Source organism: Balaenoptera musculus, chromosome 9 (assembly GCF_009873245.2).
Source record: "Balaenoptera musculus isolate JJ_BM4_2016_0621 chromosome 9, mBalMus1.pri.v3, whole genome shotgun sequence".
Taxonomy (NCBI): Eukaryota; Metazoa; Chordata; class Mammalia; order Artiodactyla; family Balaenopteridae; genus Balaenoptera; species Balaenoptera musculus.
In genome coordinates, this window is record NC_045793.1 from 19,090,531 (window position 1) to 19,110,449 (window position 19,919).

Sequence of the window (19,919 nt, forward strand, 5' to 3'; positions counted from 1 at the left end):
AGACCTCAGGCCCTTGAGAGTGATCCTGCCTTGCTGATGGTATGAGCAGAAGCAAAAGCTGGGAATAAAGCAAAATGAGGGTGGTGGTAAGGAGAAAAGGTTAAATTAGACAGTGGAGGTAGGAATGCAATCAAATGTTGTGTGTGTGTTTCAGGAAAGAGGCGTTGACAGTAAGATACAGTCCTAGAAGCATACCAAATACTAAGCAATATTCTACAATCCAAATGCTTCAGGGAAGTGGCTAACATTTATTTTACATTTTATAAACTATATTTTATCCATATTTGTGGCCAAGTTTCAGTTAAAGAGTTTTGTTATTAAGTGATACTTTTAGTCCTATTTCCCCATATAAATATCCCTTCACACCAGATTTCATTCCAAGGATGTTCAAGTGACCTAACAGTTCAGACACTGGCGTGTCCTCTGTGCTCTAGGCACCAGACACACAAAGATGAAGGCACAGCTGAATTTAGATGTCATTACTTAAAATGAAATGTGCCACTTAATTTCAACCAACCATAGAAGGCAAAAGAGGAAGAGAGACTGAAAGATCTACCCGGACACCAACAGTGGTTGCCTCTGAGTGATGGAATAAAGGATGACATTTTCTGCCACATTATACTTCTGTACAATGTTCATTCTGGACAGCGGCCAAATTTTCTACAATGATCCACTTGGTTTGGTTTAAATATGGACACAAAAGAACAGGTACTACCCTTGTAGCTGGGAACTTTTATTTGCTAACAGACTGGTTAGGAATTTACTGCAATGAGATTTTGCTGATGTACTTGTGGTGGAAAACGTCTAAGGATCTTTAGTTTAAAACAGACTTTGAACACAGGCATGGACCTTGGAAATAATCCAATGCGACTTCCACTTTTTAAAGATGAGAAAATTAAGAGCCAGAGAACTGAAATGATTTAAGATCACACAAATAGCTTCAAGACTAAAACCCAGGTGTCTTGACTGCCAACTCAGAGCTTCTTCCACGACACCATTTGTTTGAATTATGCTTCTCTCAACCCCACCACAATTGAGTAGCATCTGTGGTGTGTGAGGTGCTACAGGAACACAAAGATGGATCAAACCTAGTCCCCTGACTTCAGGGAAGACAGTTTTAAAATAAAAGACAAAATGGCATGTGTTCTGCTTTCATTATAGAAAACCCTAGTAGCTACTGGTGAAAGAAAGATAGCATTTGATTTTTTTCCCCAAAAGTGTGCATTCAGTCCGTTAACATTCTGGTACCACTCACAAGCTATAATGCCTCCATAATTTGGAAGGGAGGTGGTAGGGGAATGAGAGTTACAATAAGTTAACTAACAACCAATTATCCTTAAAACGTAACTGTGAACTTCACTTCCATTACACATTTCTATTGTTCTTCTCCAGTAATACGGCCCCCATCCCTTCGAAAGGAGAAGAAATACTTACTTTTTCATTTGTAGTGGTTCGAAGAACCTGTGATTTAGCTCTAGACTAGAACTCTCCGTGAAACCATTGCAGATATTCACCTTTCTCCTTTCATGACGTTCAAGTTTTTTCTATCTACTGAGACTTTTAGGGCCAGGTCTGCCATGGCCCTCAATATAGTGGCACAGTCCTGAAAACACACCGAGCTCCCTTCCAGTAGGAACCCTACTATTGACGGGGCTCTGTCACCCCGTGCCTCAGACGTCCAGGGGAGTTGAGTTCATCACTCCCTTCAACCCCTGTTTATTCTTGCCGTCAAGGTACCTCCACCAAGCGGAATTCTCCTTTCGGCTGTCAGACCAGAGAGGCTTATTCTGACAAAGGGACAGCTGAGCGGGACCTGGGGGATAAGTGAGGGTCGGAGCTTGAGGGGTCGACGCGCGAGTGCCAGACTCCCATCAAAGACTGAACCCGGGGAGGAAAGGAACTGGCCCTCCCGCACGCCAAAATAAACCACCACATCATTGAGAAATGGAAACGTTCGCAACAGCAATATTCCAAAACAAAACCACTCACCTGCAGAAAGACCACCAGCAGCAGCCGCTCCTCGGAACCGCCGAGCAGCCAGTGCCTCCCAAGACTCATCACCGCTGCCGGCATCGACTCTCTTTTCTAGCCCCGGAGCCAGAAGGGGCAGGCCCTATGGCTCTGACTATTGGAGGGTCAAGCTGTCACTCATTCACAGCCCCACCCTACTCCCAGGAACAGGTCGAGGGCTTTTCCGTTTTTCAAATCCCCGGCGTAGAAAGTAAGGCTCTGAATGGCTCGTTGAGGAGACGAGCACACTTCTGGGCCAGTGAGGAGCTAGCTTTGACGCTAGCGGGCGGGCTTCTGCCTAGGGAAGTAGAAAAACAAAGCCGTGAACGTCGCCACGGCAATTGGAAAACTTCAGGAGCTCTTAAGGGGTCGAGGTGCTAGAAAGTGTTTGGCGTCGTGAAGGAAATACCTGCCAACGTAGAGAAGGGTCGACGGGATCTTGGAATTGATGAGGTGATACCTTCCTTTACTCTTGGGAAACTGCAGTCTGCGGATGAAGGTGGGCACTCCTCGCGGAGGAAAGCTCCTGCTTTCCTCTTGCTTTTAAGTCCTAAACGGTGATTAAAGCAAAAGCCTTTAAAGTGCCCGATTTATGGGCAGTAACTCGTCCTCACTCTCTCCTAGTGTTGATACTTTTATAGGGATTTCCCCCTAGGCAATCCCCTGACATTATTTTGGTTGGGGGAAGAACAGTGAACATGGAAGGCACTAAAAGCTTATAGGACAGACGAAGAGAGGATAGAGTGATATGAGAATGATAAATTGGGGGGCCACAGTTACTGAACAAGAGAAATCTATGAAAATACTCGAAGCTCGGCACAGGGCCTTGTAAGCTTCTTCAAGTAGGATTGAACTACCACACAAGCCTTTGAAGCATAAAGTGTCAGAACCTTTGGGTGGGCGTGAAAATAGTAAGGATTGGTTTGTTTGCCTGACCACATGGGTGGGAAATTCTGCTTCTTGATTTCTAAAAGCTGTCCTACCTAGTGTTTAGTATCCTCTTTTGAGTTTTTCCTATTTCATCCTCATAACAAGTCCAGTAGATATGTGATGGCCAAGCAGGTCCTCAGAAAAATTAAACATAAATTTGAAAAGCTAATTTCCACGTTTTAAACCCTGTGACACATTATGTATTGAATTCGTTAAGATGTAAGCATTGGTAGTTAGTTTTGTATCTCCTTTATCCTTCTTAGAGCATAACAATTCCTCCTAGGGTGTCAAAGAACAGATCCTTACTTCTGGGAGAGCACAAATCCAAGGCCTGACAGATCCCAGCAGGTGATAGGTACCATCTAGGGATAGTCAAATTAAACTTGTACGGGATTAACTAGAGGTCAGGTCAGAGCAACTGGAGGAGGCGGCTTCCGGGCTTGACTCCCAAGAATGCAGCTTCCAAATCCTATACTCTTACCCACTTCCTCTTCTTTTTCTCTGTACCAGGTGAGGACAAAGTGAGGGGAAACCTTTTCTGCTAGTGTAACATCAAAGCTTCCTACTTAGAGTGCCCACCATCCATACTCTGGAGGATAAAGACAGGATAAAGACAAGTGTCAGTCTTATAGCATTTAGCGATACTTATCTGGACTTAAGGGCTCACTGGATTTTGTTTTACTGTTATGTATACCTGTGGAATGCTGGTTTGTCACATGGAACATTAACAACATCAAACATCACCTGCCTTTTAGAATCTCCTTGTACAGGTGAGGAATCTGAAATTTAAGAAGTTTATTCAGAATTACTTAGCTGGTTGGGGGCAGAGCCTGGGCAAGGATCCAAGGTTGCTAATTCATAATTCTGGGGAAAATGCTTCCTCTCCTGCTGCCTCTTGCTCCCCCCTAGCACACACACACAAAAGCAATATTTTTTTAAATCAAGATTACTAATTTAATAGTAATTTATTAGTAATTTTATGGAAAATTTATTTCCATTAAGACCGGTCATGAAAATTTACTTCTGATGTAGCAAACAGTATAGATAGTATGAAAATAACTCAGGGTCCCAGTTCACTACTTCAAACAGCTTTTGGTGTAGTCCCACTTTCATCCAAATAAGAAATGAAAATGCAGTAAATTATTATAGCCATGTTGTCTTTCTTTCTGTTATGTGAGTGTATCAAAAAGTCAATATTAACACATACAGTACTTTAAGGATTAGTAGCAGATTGTCTTATTCAGGACCTGAATAAAATACAATTTTATGAAAGCCTACATACTGGGCCTAAATTTCACAGCCATTTACACAGGGCCTTTGCAGGTAGGGTTGAGCTGGTCCACCATGCATCAAAACGTCATCCAGAGACCTAGGCTATTCTGCCTTGGCTCTCTCCTTCCCTCCAGCAAACTCCAGAAAGTAGTTGATCCTATATTCCCTTTACAGATTGTCTCCTTAACAATCTTATCATCATGATCTGGTTGTTTGCTGCTAGTATCTTGTCTCCCACCATACGCTACCTTCTTTCAGGGTCAGATTAAAATCTGCTCCCCGTAATCTAGTGTAACAGGCCCAAAGTGTTTGGCTCCCACCATTGACCTATTCAATACACGACCCCTCTACTGAAACCAAAAACTGGAAATGCCCTTTGGATCAGCCATGTAGAACCTTAGAAGAGACTTTGAAGCCATCTGTCCCTTCATTTTACAAGTTAAAACAGAATGCTCATCTCACAGAGCAGTGCAAAGAATAACTGAGGCCATTTTGAAATAGTTTTGCAATCTCTGAAGCACCTTACGTCTGCTACTTCCTTGCACTGGGAACTTAGGCACGTTGTCTGACCTCAGCCTGTGTCTTTATCTGTGAAATAGGGATAATACCTAAGTGGCCATTGTGAAAATTAAATGAGATAATGCGGATGTACACAAGGAAAGTGTTCAGTAAATGGTAGTTATTCTTAACAGCTACAGTAATGATAAATGTAAAGTGTTTTAACTACTTACACGTACTCTTGTTTTAAGAACTCAGGAAAGTCTGGGCTTTGTGCTTTCCTCCCCTTTCCCTGCTCTCTACTCACATGGAGACCTGGCCTCCTGCAGAGGCTATAGGACAGGAATTTCCTTAGTTATCTTGCTGCCACCCAGAGAGGTGACTGTCAAGATGTGAATGCCAAAGAGAGTACAGATGCACTGCGGGGCTGGGAGCCTCTGGTACTGGGAAGTCTGAACTATATGAAATTTCCCTACTGTACAACGTGGAGCATCATGGGGTGAACAAAGTTGTCATAATTTCTCCCTGTGGAGTTGTTTTTCAAATGCTATATCAGATGTATGTATTATACTTTATATTAAAAATATTATGTTTATTGCATAAGGCTTAGAAAAGAAAAAATTTTAAACACCCACATTCCTACCACTTAGAATTTATTGTTAATTTTTATTTCCTTCTATTTTTTCCCTATAAATCAATTATTTTAAAAAGACGGGAATCCATAGTATATATACTGGTTCATGGCAATATTTACTTAATTCATTATGAACATCTCCTCATGTCATTTAATATTCTTCTTTGATTACAATTCCATCAGGTGACTGTGCCTTTGGGTATTATGTCTCACAATTCAACCAGTTTCCTACTCTTGGGCGTTGAGGTTGTTTCAGTTTCTTTCAAAGATTCAGAGACGTAAATGGGCTGCTGCTTTCCTTAAATGACAGGGTGCTCTGGGAACGTCTGTTGAACCAAAGGTACTGGCTGCTGGCCTTCTCCGCAGAGAGGCTGATAAAGTCGCCAGGCATTCTTTTCTCTGTGCCCTGAAATTGCAGAGCTAAGAAAGCTGAAGCCAGGGAAGCCTGAAAGCTCCTGTAGGGTAGCCCCTTCACCCCTGCTCCTCACAGTTTCCTGCTCTTCAACCTGAAGAAAAGGTATTGAGGTGAAAGAAATTGAGGAAGGGGTTGGAAATCAGGGCTCAATTAATAAAACCTCACAAAACTCCTGGGATATGTGTCTCCAATTTACAGATGAGGAAACTAAGACACAGAGACAATCTGTACAAACCTGCACAGCTAATTAGAGAGTCCGAGTTTGACTTGGTTCTGAAATTTGAACTCTCCCCACCATGGTTCCTACTTCTTCTAAAAACCGATGGCTATAACTTCATTCTTCTTTTTTTTTTTTTCTGTGAGAAATTTGTTGTCAGTCGCCTAAGGTTTATTGGTTATCTGCTCCCTTAAAAAAAAATTCCCTCCTGACTGTCCAAGGATTTCTTCTGCCTGTGGATTTCCCAAGTTGGCTCCCTCTTTGCCAAAATAATATATCCTCATTCTTTGATGAAGAATCAGACAACGTAGCTTTTGTTCCCCCTCCCCCCACATTTGCTAGTTTTCTTACCAAAGTGTCCTCACTATATGCGTTGGAAGGTCAAACTCATAAAAGGATAGCTGCATAAAGTTAACAATGTTACACATAGTTCCTTAGCTTTATAAAGTATGACTATATATAGAGCAATAAGTCTGTTTTTCTGGTTTGGTTATAACCTGGTTCTAAAGGAAGTTCTAAAAGAGGCTTTACAAAATTGTTTAGAGCCATGCAGCATCATTAAAATGGGTGTATAACCTACCAATATGACACTTTGAAGGCAGTAACACATATTTGGAAGTGTAATTTCTGGAATGTTTTGTTCAAGGCTCTCTATATAATCTAATCAGAATCAGTTTCAATCAAGAAGATATCTTTTCTCTCTCTCTTTTTTTTTTTAGTATTTATTTATTTATTTATTTATTTATTTATTTATTTGGCTGTGCTGGGTCTTAGTTGCAGCACATGGGATCTTTGTTGCGGCACGCGGGCTTCTCTCTAGTTGCGGCACGGGGGCTCCAGAGCGTGAAGTCTCAGTAGTTAGTTGTCCCGGGCATGTGGGATCTTAGTTCCCCAACCAGGGATCGAACCCGTGTCCCCTACACTGGAAGGCAGATTCTTAACCACTGGACCACCAGGGAAGTCCCCAGAAGATACCTTTTTTCCATCTTCCCTGCCCCACCCCCCATACTATACCAGCACCCTAGCCCAAACTACCATCACCTCTTGCATGGATTTTCTCAGTAGCTTCCTAACAAATCTTCCTGAATCCACCTGTGCTCTCTTTTAGCCAGGCAGTGTGATCTTTGTGATCATGGTACAGCTAATCCCCTCCTTCCCCCAGCTTGAAACACTGCAATAGCTTCCCACTGCCCCTGGGACTGGCCTTCTTTCCTCTTCCCTATGGCCATTAGACCTTGGCACAAGCATTTTCCCTACCTAGAATGCTCTTCCTTTCCAGGTAGTTAAAGCGCAGAATAAGAACCCAATTTTCCTAATTCCCAGGCTGAATCTCTAAGGTAAGTGTGTTCCTAGGGATTAGTTGTTGTCCAGCAGGGGGAAACATGATTTGGAGGTTCAAAGGAAATTCAGTAACGCAGGGGATAAGAGTGTGGGCTTTGGGGCCAGTCCGCCTGGGTTCCAGTCCAGTACTAACCATATGATCTTGGGCAAATTTTTTTTTTTAACACCCTTGCCTTATTTCTTCTGTTGTATAATGGGCCATGGTAAGGTTATCTACCTCATAAAGCTATATTGTTTAAATAAGTTAACACATGGAAAGAGCTCAGTAAATTTTAACTTTAATAGTCTCAACAATAGATTAAGGGCCCAATATAATTTCTTATGTAGAGAGTAAAATCAACCTTGTTAATTTTCTCTTGTTTTCTTCTGGAGAAAAACAGATACAGCAAGCAACTGGGAGGCCCTCCTAGGGCAGCGAAAGGCTGGTCCTAGCAGATAAGGCTTCAGGGGCTGCACTATGTAGGGAAAGACGTATGATTACGTAGTCAAAACAGGTGCCAGGCCACAAATGCTAGTGAGCTGAGATAACATGAAGCCTAAAGGGTTTAAAAAATACACAAGGAAAAATAAATTAAAGAAATCTAAAATAGTATTAAAAAAATCACAACAGCAGACATAAGATAATCTGTTTACAGATGAAATCATTTTCAGCTTCTAAACTAAGCCCTGTCCTATAAAATATCTTTTCCATGTATAATAAACATTTTGGAGGCTACCTGAGGTCCCAGAATTTTTTTACCAGAATGTTCTATGGTAGCTTTGAGATCTGTCATTTCTAGCTACTTCTAGGTACTATTTTGTACCTAGTAGAGAGAAGCTACTTTGCCTATACACTGTTACTCCAGCTTGAGTTAGACAAAGTTCTTTATATTCCCCATTTAAATCCTTACAGAATCCTTATTAAATAAATTTAGAAAATAGTTTGACTGCCTTCACTTATTAGTGAGTTTTCAAGTAAAGAATAATGAGAATACAGAATTTGTTACCAGTTTGGTAACCATCAGTGACTTACGGCCACTGGAGTATCGGTCTCTTTATGCCAGTTGAGTCTCCTAACTAGTCTCTGCCATCATCTCTCTGTGAGGTCAGATAAGAGGAACAGGTAAGTCTCCTGTCGGTAGCCACAGGATATAAAAATTAGCAAGAAAGGCTATTCTCACACGTGGTGTTCTGTAGACTATTATTAGACTTACGAGTAATGGCAGAGGCTCTAACACTTGATGGTTCTTGGAGAGATGATGGGCTGAAACTCCAGTTGTTGTGATCCATGATTATTCAGTGACAGCTGAAGCAGAGAACCGCAATGCCAAATGACCTACATTTCTTCACCTTCGAAACTTTAAGCAATTATATAAAGGCCAGGCATCTATAGCTTGCTAAAACTTCCCTACTGTTGAAAATTATTTTTAGGACCATTAGGAAAGAACCTATGTTCTCAGATTCAAAGTCAGTTATATTAGGCAAAATATTAATAACAGAACAACTTTTAACAAAATATTATGGTAAATATTTCATTTTTTATCCAAAACTGGTAACTGTTGCTTCATATATATATATATATATATTCCTCTTTGCCTTAACACTTATATTTCTTTATGCTTTGTTGCTTCTCTACCTTCTCTAAAATGGGTGAGAAAGAAGAACAAAAAAAGGAAAAGGAAGAAGGAGAAAATAAGTAAAACCTTCAGAAATGCACAGGTCTGGTCCCAACCAGCAAATCAATCCAAAAAGTAACCAATTATTCATTGAATGTTGCCTAATGTTTAAGAAATTGTATTAAGAAGTTCTTAAACTTCCTAATTTTGAAATTTTGAAGGAAGAGAATTAACAATATTATTAATGCCTACCATAAGCTCTGCCAGGAGCAAGAGTTATTGAGATAAATGAAACATGATCTTTGTCCTCAAGGAGCATGGCCCAGTAAGAGAGAAACCAACACATGAACTATGAATCACGGTCCAACAAATACATGTGCAAGTGCAATCAGTGAGGACTCACAGGGTGTTTTGTTTGGATGGGGGAGGGGGAGTTCTTAAGTGTGTGTGGGGAGGGGCTGGGGGTGAGAAGAGTTGGCAGGGGTGTGAGAATTATAGATACATAATGGAAGAGGTAAAGTCTGAGCAATGTTAAGAGATGAGTAGACTTCCAGCCAGAATCCAAAACTGGATTGTGGTGATAGTTGCACAATTGTATTAAACTCGTTGAAACTCATTTGGATTATATGCTAAAAATGGGTAAATTTTATGGTATATAAATTATATCTCAAACTGTTGTTTTTTTCTTAAGAACACTGGCTTTAGAAACAGAAACACAGATTCCTGCAATTGGCTTGTTTCAGAGAGAAAGTGCATGAATGATCTTATCTGTAACGCCACTGCCCTTGCCCGATAGACCTCAGGGTCTAGTGCTGCCTGTCTGGATGGATAGTCAGTCTGTCTAGGTCTGGGGATGGTATTAAGAAGCTTATTGTTGCCTCATACTTGACCTACATTATCCAACAACTTTATCGGGCATACAGCTGATATTCTACTTCCTACCTTTATGACACCTATTTCTTTCCATACTTAGTTACCAATTTTACAACCTTGGACTGGTGAAAAATTTATGTTGAACTAAATTTAGACTGATAGAAGAGTTGCCGGAATAGTACAGAGTTTCATGTATCCTTCACCCAGCTTCCCCTAATGTTAACATCTGACATAAGCATACTACAGTCGTCAGAATCAGGAAATTAACATTGGTACAGTACTACTAACTAAACTGAAGACCTTATACAAATTTTGCCACTAATCTCCCACTAATGTCCCTTTTCTATTCCAAGATCTTATCTAGGATCTCATTGCGTTTAGTTGTTAGTTATCCTTGGTGCCCTGAGGTCTGCAATAGCTCCTCAGTCTTTCCTTGTCCTTCATGACCTTGATATTCTTGAAGAGTGTAGATGATTTTGCCAAATGTCTCTCAGTTTGAGTTTGCCTAATGTTTTTTCATGATTGAACTCAGGTTCTGCAGTTTAGGTGAGAATACCATGAAATATTGTGTTCTCTTCACTGCATCGTATCACAGGGTTCATGATTTTGATATGTTTTATTATTGGTGGTATTAACCCTGATCACTTGGTTAACGTGGTTTCTGCCAAGTTTCTCCACCATAAAATTACATCTTTCCCTTTGTAATTAATAAGTATGTTGGGGGAGATCTTTTGAAGTCATGAAACTTTGTTTCTCCTCAAACTTTTACCCACTAATTTTATCATCTATTGATGCAATTTGTCTACAACAGTTATTATTGTGGTATTTCATGGTGATTTTATATTTTTCTCTTTTCTTTTACATTTATTAATTCAAGTTCTACCATAAGGAAGAGTTGTCCCATCTCTACCATTTATTTATTTCATTTATTATTTTTATCAGTGTGGACTCATTTATTTATGGATTATAATCTAATACTATAATTATATGTTTTGCTGTTCAAATTGTTCCAGCTCTGGCACTTAGGAGTTACTTTGCCCCTGTGTTTTGTTTTGTTTTTGGAGCATGTTCTTACTTTCTGGCAAAAGATGTTCAAGGCTCATCTTATATATTACCTGCCTTGGCCCTGGAATCAACTATTTCCCCAAGGAACTCTGGTTCCTTTTATTAGAGAGTGGTGTTTAGAATCCAAGATCTGAGCACAAGGTGTGAAATGGGCTAAGATTTCTCACAATTCCAGGTTGATAAAAATGGGGACTAATGGGAATTCATACGCTTATGGGAATTGGTACAATCAGTTTGGAAAACAGTTTGGCATTAGCCACTAAAGCGTAGGTAGGAACATTCCATGAGTCAGTAGTTTCACTGGAAGAACTCTTGCACATGTGCAACTGGAGTTGTATGCAGTTTTGTTTAGAATAACACATAACTGAAAACAACCCAAACGCCCATCAGGAGGAGAACAGATGAATAAAGTGCAGTATATTCATACAATGGAATATTCTAAAGCAGTGAAAATGAGCTACAGCTATACACATCAACAGGAATGAATCTCAGATGCATATTAGCCAAAAAGAATACAGACAGTATGATTCCATTTACAGAAAGTTCATCAATATGCAGAATAAAGCAATATAGATATTTGTAGGGATGCATAAGTGATAAGATGATAAAACTGGAAAGAAAAGATAATGATAACTACAAAATCCAGGATAGTGATTACAGTAGGGGGTGGAATGCATGGGGCTTCAGAAGTATTGGTAGTATCATATTTTTTAAGCTGAATGGTGGGTTAATGGGCATTCATTTTATTTAGATCAGACATATGTATATGTGAAATATTGCATAATGAAGAAAGAGGGGGAGGAGCTGGGGGAAGGGAAAGAAGAGAAAAGAAGAAAAGAAGGGAGGGAAGGAAATAAAAAGGGAAGGACAGAGGGAGGGAAAGAAAGAAACAAAAGAGCATTCCTGTACATGATGTCTTAAGATCTGGGTGGTAGTTCAGATTCTGACACCAAATATCTCTTTGGCTTTGAATGAGTCACTAAACTTTCCAGAGCCTCAATTTTCACACCAGTTAAATAGGTAAAATGTACTTTGTCCTGTGTACTTCACAGTGTTATTTTGAGGAAAAAATGAAATATGTATAGAATAGTACTTCAAAGAAGTAATAACGTATTCTAAAATATAAAAGAAAAAGAGTTAATACCTCAAATTACCTTGCTTCCTAATGCCAGAAACCTAGTGTATCTCGATATTTATATATAATTTTATATTCAGTCACTAACTTATATCCTGCCCACTCCTTGCTGAACTAACATATCAGGAGGAAAACATGTTTTTCTTATGCCTTTCAAGAAGGTTGGTTTGCTCTTCTGACAAAATTCACGAAGAGTGGCTTAACCCGAGCATTTCTGAGGTCTCAGGCTGCAGAACTTAAGGGCATTTCTCACTTGGGAAGGGCAATGTTGATGTGCTCTCCGGTGGTCAGAGGAGAAAGCACGTGTGATGAAGGGGTTGGCGATTGGCCTCATTTTCAACAAATACAATAATAATCAATATAAGGGCTACTATGCCTTACTATGGGCCAGACATTGTTCTAACTTCTTCATTTTCATTATCTCATTTAATTCTCATAACAACCCTGAGAGATATGTCACATTATCTCCATTTTACAGATGGGAATATAGACTCCGAGAGTTGAAGTAAATGACCCAAGGTCACCAAGTGAGTGACGAGGGCAGATTGCCTCCTCAGGGCCACCTGTAGCCAAAGCCCACTCTCGACATCTAACCCAAATGTCTGTTGATAAACTGAGTTCTCCTTAGAGATCTTAACATCTCACGGGTATAATCTCTGGGCTAATATGACTTCTCATCACCAGCCAACTTCACAAAGAAATCTGTGATTTTATTAGATATTACTAATTTTTTTAAAATTCCAGCTGTACTGGTAGCACACCAATGGGAGCCTCATGGGGAATACTAAACAGCTTGAATTATTTGTGCTAGGAAGGATCTTCCTGTTGTAGTTGAAGGACCCCTAAGGGAAAAAGAAAAAACAACAGGAAAGATCACCAAATGTCTAATTTACAGACTCAACCTGTATACTTTAGTTTTCTCACTGTCCCTGCTGTTTGCTTGGAATAACCCTCTTCACCTGTTTTGACTGGACCCCCTGGCTGCTTCTTCAGCCTCTGATTTCTGCTATAATGACTGGTTCCTGACCTTCTGCTTTTTTTAATCTTCTATTCTATTAATAAAATTCAATGGTTGATCACTTTATAGATATTCTAGTATTTAACTATCTTTTAATTTCTGAAGTAAAGCATATTTGGGCGCACTGTGGTTTACAAATATGCCATTAGAATCAGTTGTTATATATTTTATTTATAATTTTTAGTTTATATTTTTTAAGAGGCTGTTCTACAGTTTTGAATGATTCTTGGCAAGATTTTGGTCCCGAGGTTATTCTGACCTTGTAAGATGAATTGGGAAAATGCCTTCTTTTCTGATGCTTTGGAATAATGTGAATATCACAGATATTACTTGCACTCTGAATGTTTTTTCTTTTTAAAAAAAAAATTAATTAATTTATTTGGCTGTGTCGGGTCTTAGTTGCGGCATGTGGGATCTTTTAGTTAAGGCATGTGGGATCTAGTTCCCCGACCAGGGATAGAACCAGGGCCCCCTGCATTGGAAGTGCAAAGTCTTAGCCACTGGACCACCAGGGAAGTCCCCTGAGTGTTTGATAGCATTCTTTTGATTAATCATTCTAGCTTGGAACTTTTTAGAGGGTAGACATTTTTACATACTTTTTACCCCTTCAATCCCACCTCTCACCCCTGGTGCAACCCAGTCTACTGAGGTTTTCTTTTTCTTCTTAAGTCAATTTTTGTAATTTGTGTTTCCTATGTAATCATCCATTTCTTTCAAGTTTACGGCACCAACATTTTATGTAGTGTTCTCTTAGAACATTCAGATATCTTTTTGACTGTACTTATAACCCTTTTGTAATTCAAGTTGGTATCATTTCACTTTGGCTGCAGTTACCTCCTGACTAGTCCCCCCATATCCACTCTAACCACACTCTCTCTGTGTGTATCTGCCCCATCTTTTATCATTCCCTGCTATATCCATCAGTGGCCCAATGGGACTATTTAAGTAGTAAAACAGTGGTAGTTTCTTTCTAGATGATCTGTTACAAATCCTGGCTGTGAGCTGTGGGACAGTCTTATGTCTATTCTTGGACATCCAGAGTTGTCATTATGTTACTTACATCTCTAGCTCTCCTCACCTATATATACATACACCTGTCCTTCATGGGTCCTTGCTCAACTCAGCGCAGCTGCATCTATCCTATACATCCTCCCCACCCTGCCTCCATAACTCATTTGTGTTACTGGGGAAGGAAATTAAGATGCCCTGTACATGTTCTCTTGGATTCCTAGTATTGTGTAAAACAACTGAGCACCTAATGGTCAAATGAGAGTTCATAGTGCTAAAAGCAAACCCTCGACCATGTGGCAGCCTTTTACTAAAGAATCCCTAAGGAAACTCCAGTTCAGTTCTACTCAGTCTCACCATGAAGGGAGGTAGAAAATAGACAAAGACAGTGTACACTGAGTCTTCACCTCTTCAAAACTTCCCCCAAATCAGCTAAGCATATCCATCTTTTAGAATTTTAGGTCCCAGACTGACTGCCTCACACATGTACAGCTCTTTCTTTCCCTCTTCACCTCTTTGCTATTTATGTCTCTGTCTGAGACACCTTGATTCTTATGCACAAATCAGCTCTTTCCTGATCTCTAACTGAAGTTCTATTTCTTGCTTACTCCTGGGCAGTATCCTTAACCACTGAGATTAGGAGTTGAACTATTACCAAAAAATTTTTTTAAAAATTTGGCCTTACGGTGCAAACTATTTTTTAAAAATATACAATAGAGTATTTATATTCATAGAAAATATGTGCTTCTTTCAGCAAACAAGGTTATGTATGAAGTCATCAGTTCTGTAAAAGGAAAAGAAGAAAAACAACTAGTTCAAAGAGAGGATTTTCCCCCTTCTTTTTGGTATGCAGTGCCACACACTTGAACAATTCATATTGACTCAATTCAATGATACAGTGTGGTATAATACACAAGCATGGCCTGGAGTCAGGAGATTTGGGGTCTACCCCCACGATCTGCTATACTAGCTGTGTGACCTCAGGACAAATTGCTTAAAACTGTTATCCAAGTTATTTGTCTGTAAATTTAAGATGTTAAACTACATAACCTTTAAAGATCTTTTTAATATAGCAGTCTTGGATCCCACAGAGTACATAAGTACTTATCCTATGTTGGGGCCCTGCGTAGCATGGGAGAAATATAGTCTTTATTCTCAAGAAGCATATCATTTCATGAAAATGTGACTTATTTTAAGTAGTCAGTTATAAGATGACATTTTTCTTTTTTGCTCTTTAGGGTGAATTTGGTTCAAGCCATTTTAGCCCCATTTATAACTAACTTTTCTCCATCTGTTCTGCTATCTCTCTTTCTAGCCCCCAGAAAAAGACACATGATACAATCATGGTCCAAGAAACCAAATCCTGTTATTCAGCACATCTACATGGCTTATTATTTGTTTCTCACTTCTTTTTTCTTCCCAAGTTACAACCTTCAACTGATATAGATTAAAATTTTTCTAATGCTTTTCACAGCTGAGATTATGATGGACTAGACAGAATGACTCTCCCACTACTAGATGACTAGAACCTGGATAAGTTTCAAGCATAGTTTTTTTTTTTTTTTTTAAAGGAACTCCTTTATTTATTTATTTATTTATTTATTTATTTATTTATTTATTTTTGGGTGTGTTGGGTCTTCGTTTCTGTGCGAGGGCTTTCTCCAGTTGCGGCGAGCAGGGGCCACTCTTCATCGCGGTGCGCGGGCCTCTCACTATCGCGGCCTCTCTTGTTGCGGAGCACAGGCTCCAGACGCGCAGGCTCAGTAGTTGTGGCTCACGGGCCTAGCCGCTCTGCGGCATGTGGGATCTTCCCAGACCAGGGCTCGAACCCGTGTCCCCCGCATTGGCAGGCAGATTCTCAACCACTGCGCCACCAGGGAAGCCCTCAAGCATAGTTTTAATACATCACTGACATGCAAGAAATAAGTGGTATCCACATGTGCCAAAAATGGAAAATGAAAACAACTAAATTTGGAATGATGAGCAGTTTAAACAAATGAAAAGGCTAGGATTGCCTTGAGGGAAAATTGTCAATACCAGCACTGGGATTAGAAAATTAAGCCTTGGGATTTCTGCAAAGTGGAGAAATAGAGACACAGATGTAGAGAACAAACGTATGGACACCAACGGGGGAAAGTTGCGGGGGGCGGGGGGGATGGTGGTGGGTTGAATTGAGAGATTGGGATTGACACACATACACTAACATGTATAAAATGGATAACTAATAAGAACCTGCTGTATAAAAAAATAAATTAAATAAAATTCAAAAATGGCAGATTTCAAAAAAATAAATTAGAACCTTTATAAATAAAATATAGTTATTGAAATTAATAACTCAGTGGATGAAGTAAACAGCAGAATATATGCAGGTGAAGAGAGAATTAAATCTGAAGGAAATGCTCAGACTATAATGCATAAAGACAAGGCAGTAAATTTGAAAGAGAGGTCAGCTACATGGAAGATATAATGAGAAAATATAACACATCTAATTGGAGTTCCAGAAGGAGAAAATAGAAAAAAAAGGCAATATTTGAAGACACAAAGGCTGAGAATTTCCCAAAACTGATGAAAGGACATGAATCCACAGATAAGAGTCCAAGACAGAATAGATGCATAAAAAGAAAGTCATACCCAGATATATTTTAGTAAAACCAAAGAATATCAAAGACAGAGAAGATCTTAAAAACAGGCAGAAGAAAAAGGTAGATAATTTACAAAGGACAACAAGTAGATATCAGGTTCTCAATAGCAGCTATGGAATCCACAACACAGTAGAATGATAGCTTCAAAGTTCTGAAGAGAAAATAACCATCAACCTAGATTTGTAGGTTTAGCAAAACTTTTTTTCAAGGACAAGGGAAACGAAGACATAGTCAGACTGACATAGATTGAATTTACCTCCAAGAAACCTTCCCTAAAGGAACTTTTAAAAGAATGCACTTTAGAAAGAAGAAAAATGATTCTAAACTCAAGTTCAGGATACCCACATGCAAAAGAATGAAGTTGGACCCTTATCTTACACCACATACAAAAATTAACTCAAAATGGATCAAAGACCTAAATGTGAGAGTTAAAACCATAACACCTTTGGAAGAAAACATAGGGGTAAATCTTCATAATCTTGGAGTTGGCAGTGGTTTCTTAGATATGACACCAAGCACACAAGCAACAAAAGAGAAAATATACTGGACTTCATCAAAATTAAAAAATTTTGTGCATCAAAGGACATTATCAAGAAAGTGAAAAGACAACCACAGAGTGGGAGCTATTATTTGCAAATTATATAAATGATGTGTCTAGTATCCAGAATTTATAAAGAACTTGTACAACTCAACAACAAAAAGACAATCAAAAAGTGAGCAAATGAGTTGAATAGATATTTTTCTAAAGAGGATGTGCAAATGGCCAACAAGCACATGAAAAGATATTCAGCATCATTAGTCATTAGGGAAATGCAAATCAAAACTGCAATGAGATACCACTTCATGCCCAGTAGAATGGCTATGATTATTTTTTAAATAAAAATAAATATCACAGGGACTCCCCTGGTGGCGCAGTGGTTAAGAATCCACCTGCCAATGCAGGAGACACGGGTTTGATCCCTGGTCCAGGAAGATCCTACATGCCGCGGAGCAACTAAGCCCGTGCGCCACAGCTACTGAGCCCTCGAGCCCACGTGCTGCAACTAGTGAGCCTGTGCGCCGCAACTACTGAGCCCATGCACTGCAACTACTGAAGCCCGCACACTCTAGGACCCACGTGCCGCAACTACTGAGCCCGCGTGCTGCAACTGCTGAAGTCTGCACACCTAGAGTCCATGCTCTGCAACAAGAGAAGCCACCGTGATTAGAAGCCCGTGCACCACAGAGTAGCCCCTGCTAGCTGCAACTAGAAGAAGCCCGCATGCAGCAACGAAGACCCAAAGCAGCCAAAAGTAAATGAATAAATAAACATCACAGATATAGAAAACAAACTTATGGTTATCAGGGGGAAAGCGGGGAGGGATAAATTGGGAGATTGGGATTGACATATACACACTACTATATATAAAATAGATAATTAATAAGGACCTACTGTATAGTACAGGAAACTCTACTTAATACTCTGTAATGACCTATATGGGAAAAGAATCTTTAAAAGGGTGGATATATGTATATATATAACTGATTCACTTTGTTGTACACCTGAAACTAACACAACATTGTAAATCAACTAGACTCCAATAAAAATTAAAAAAAAAAAAGTATTGGTGAGGATGTGGATACATTGGAACCCTTGTACATTGCTGGTGGAAATTTTAAATGGTGCAGCCATTGTGGAAAAATGGTAGTTCTTCAAAAAGTTAAACGAAGAATTACCATATGACCCAGCAATTCCATTCCTAGGTATGTAACCCCCAAAACTGAAGACAGCTATTCAAACAGATAATTGGACACAAATGTTCATAACAACATTATTCACAATAGCCAAAAGGTAAAAACAACCCAAATGTCCATCAATGGATGATGGATAAATAGATCTGGTATATCCATACAATAAAACATTATTCACAAAAAAGGAATTAAGTACTGATGCTTGCTGCAATATGGATGAATCTCAAACACATGCTAAGTGAAAGAAGGCAGACACAAAAGGTCACATATTGTATGATTGCATTTGAAATGTCCAGAGTAGGCAAATCCATAGAGACAGCAGGTTACTGGTTGCCAGAGGCTGGGGAGAGGAAGGAATGGAGAGTAACTGCTTAACTGGCATGGATTTTCCTTTTGGGGTAGTGAAAATGTTCTGGAACCAGATAGTGATGATGGTTGCACATCATTGTGAATGTACTAAATGCCACTGAATTGTACACTGTAAAATGGCTAAAACTGAATTTTATGCGAGTTTCACTGTAGTAAAAAAAGTTCACAGATGTAATTAGCAAACGTGGGTAAATCCAGACATTGTATATTGTGATAAATGATTATTTGTGTTACTCTAAAAATGAGATAAAAATAGTACCCAACACAACATGTGAGTTGAGAAAGGGGTAATCAGTTAAAGCATTTTAAAGTCCTTATGAGACCCTGTGAGAGCCATTGACTTTCAAGTGCTTTTGACTGTAATCCAGTTAGAAAATTGCCACCCAGTGCACACACATACATATATGACTGAAACAAAAATTTCATAAAATAATGCTTGCTGTGTTATATGCTGATATTTTCTAATCTAATTAATTTCATTTTTTAAAATGCTGATTGTGTCCCACTTAAGTTGATTTCATGACCCACTAAACGGATTATAACCCACCACTTGAAAAAACTAGTGTAAAGAGCATGTGCTGACACCCAAGTAAAGATATGGGTAAGAAGAGAAAATAAAGAGAAGAAAGGGTCTTGAGCAGTTCAGTATTGACTCTAATAACTGTATCCACAAGCATCTGCAAGTGGTGAATTGGCAGTATTTTTCAAAATCTTTTGAAGATATCACCCTGTTCCAGTATTGGAATCTCCATGGGGCAAAATATTTCTACTAGTGCACTGGGAACCTTTTGAACAGTTGTGTATTTGTATAGTATTCAGTGAATTGCCAAGATAAAGTTATCTTGAGTTATTCAGTATGGATGTAGCTAATGGAAAGCATTTCATATCCATGCACATTGCCAAATCGTCTACTTCAATTTGAGGCAATCAGAAGGTCTGAGTGGCGGTCTTACACCTTGTTACCTTGGACAAGTCACTTCATTTCTCCTGGTTTCAGCTCCCTTATCTGTAAATTTTTTCCTAAAAAAGAAATCTGTAATTCACTCTAAGTCTACAGAAACCCCTGACTTCACACACTTACACATACACACACAAATGCATTGCATTGAGATTAAGGAAATTTAATGTAAACTCTATGAACCACCCATGGCATTGGCAGTAATCTG

The 19,919-nt window shown here is 39.3% G+C and overlaps 1 protein-coding gene and 1 long non-coding RNA gene across 3 annotated transcripts in view; one reads left to right on the top strand and one right to left on the bottom strand.

Moving 5' to 3' along the window:
* Positions 1–2,121, bottom strand: part of BPGM (bisphosphoglycerate mutase) — a 36,165-nt gene extending 34,044 nt beyond the window's left edge. Inside the window, exon 1 of the mRNA XM_036864536.1 lies at positions 1,990–2,121. The gene's annotated coding sequence lies outside the window, so the exon portion shown is untranslated. The remainder of the gene's footprint in view (positions 1–1,989) is intronic.
* Positions 2,122–2,373: 252 nt separating this feature from the next.
* Positions 2,374–19,919, top strand: part of LOC118901273 — a 42,475-nt gene continuing 24,929 nt past the window's right edge. For both annotated transcript variants that reach the window (XR_005021319.1, XR_005021318.1), the window contains exon 1: positions 2,374–2,509. This is a non-coding gene — a long non-coding RNA (uncharacterized LOC118901273). The remainder of the gene's footprint in view (positions 2,510–19,919) is intronic.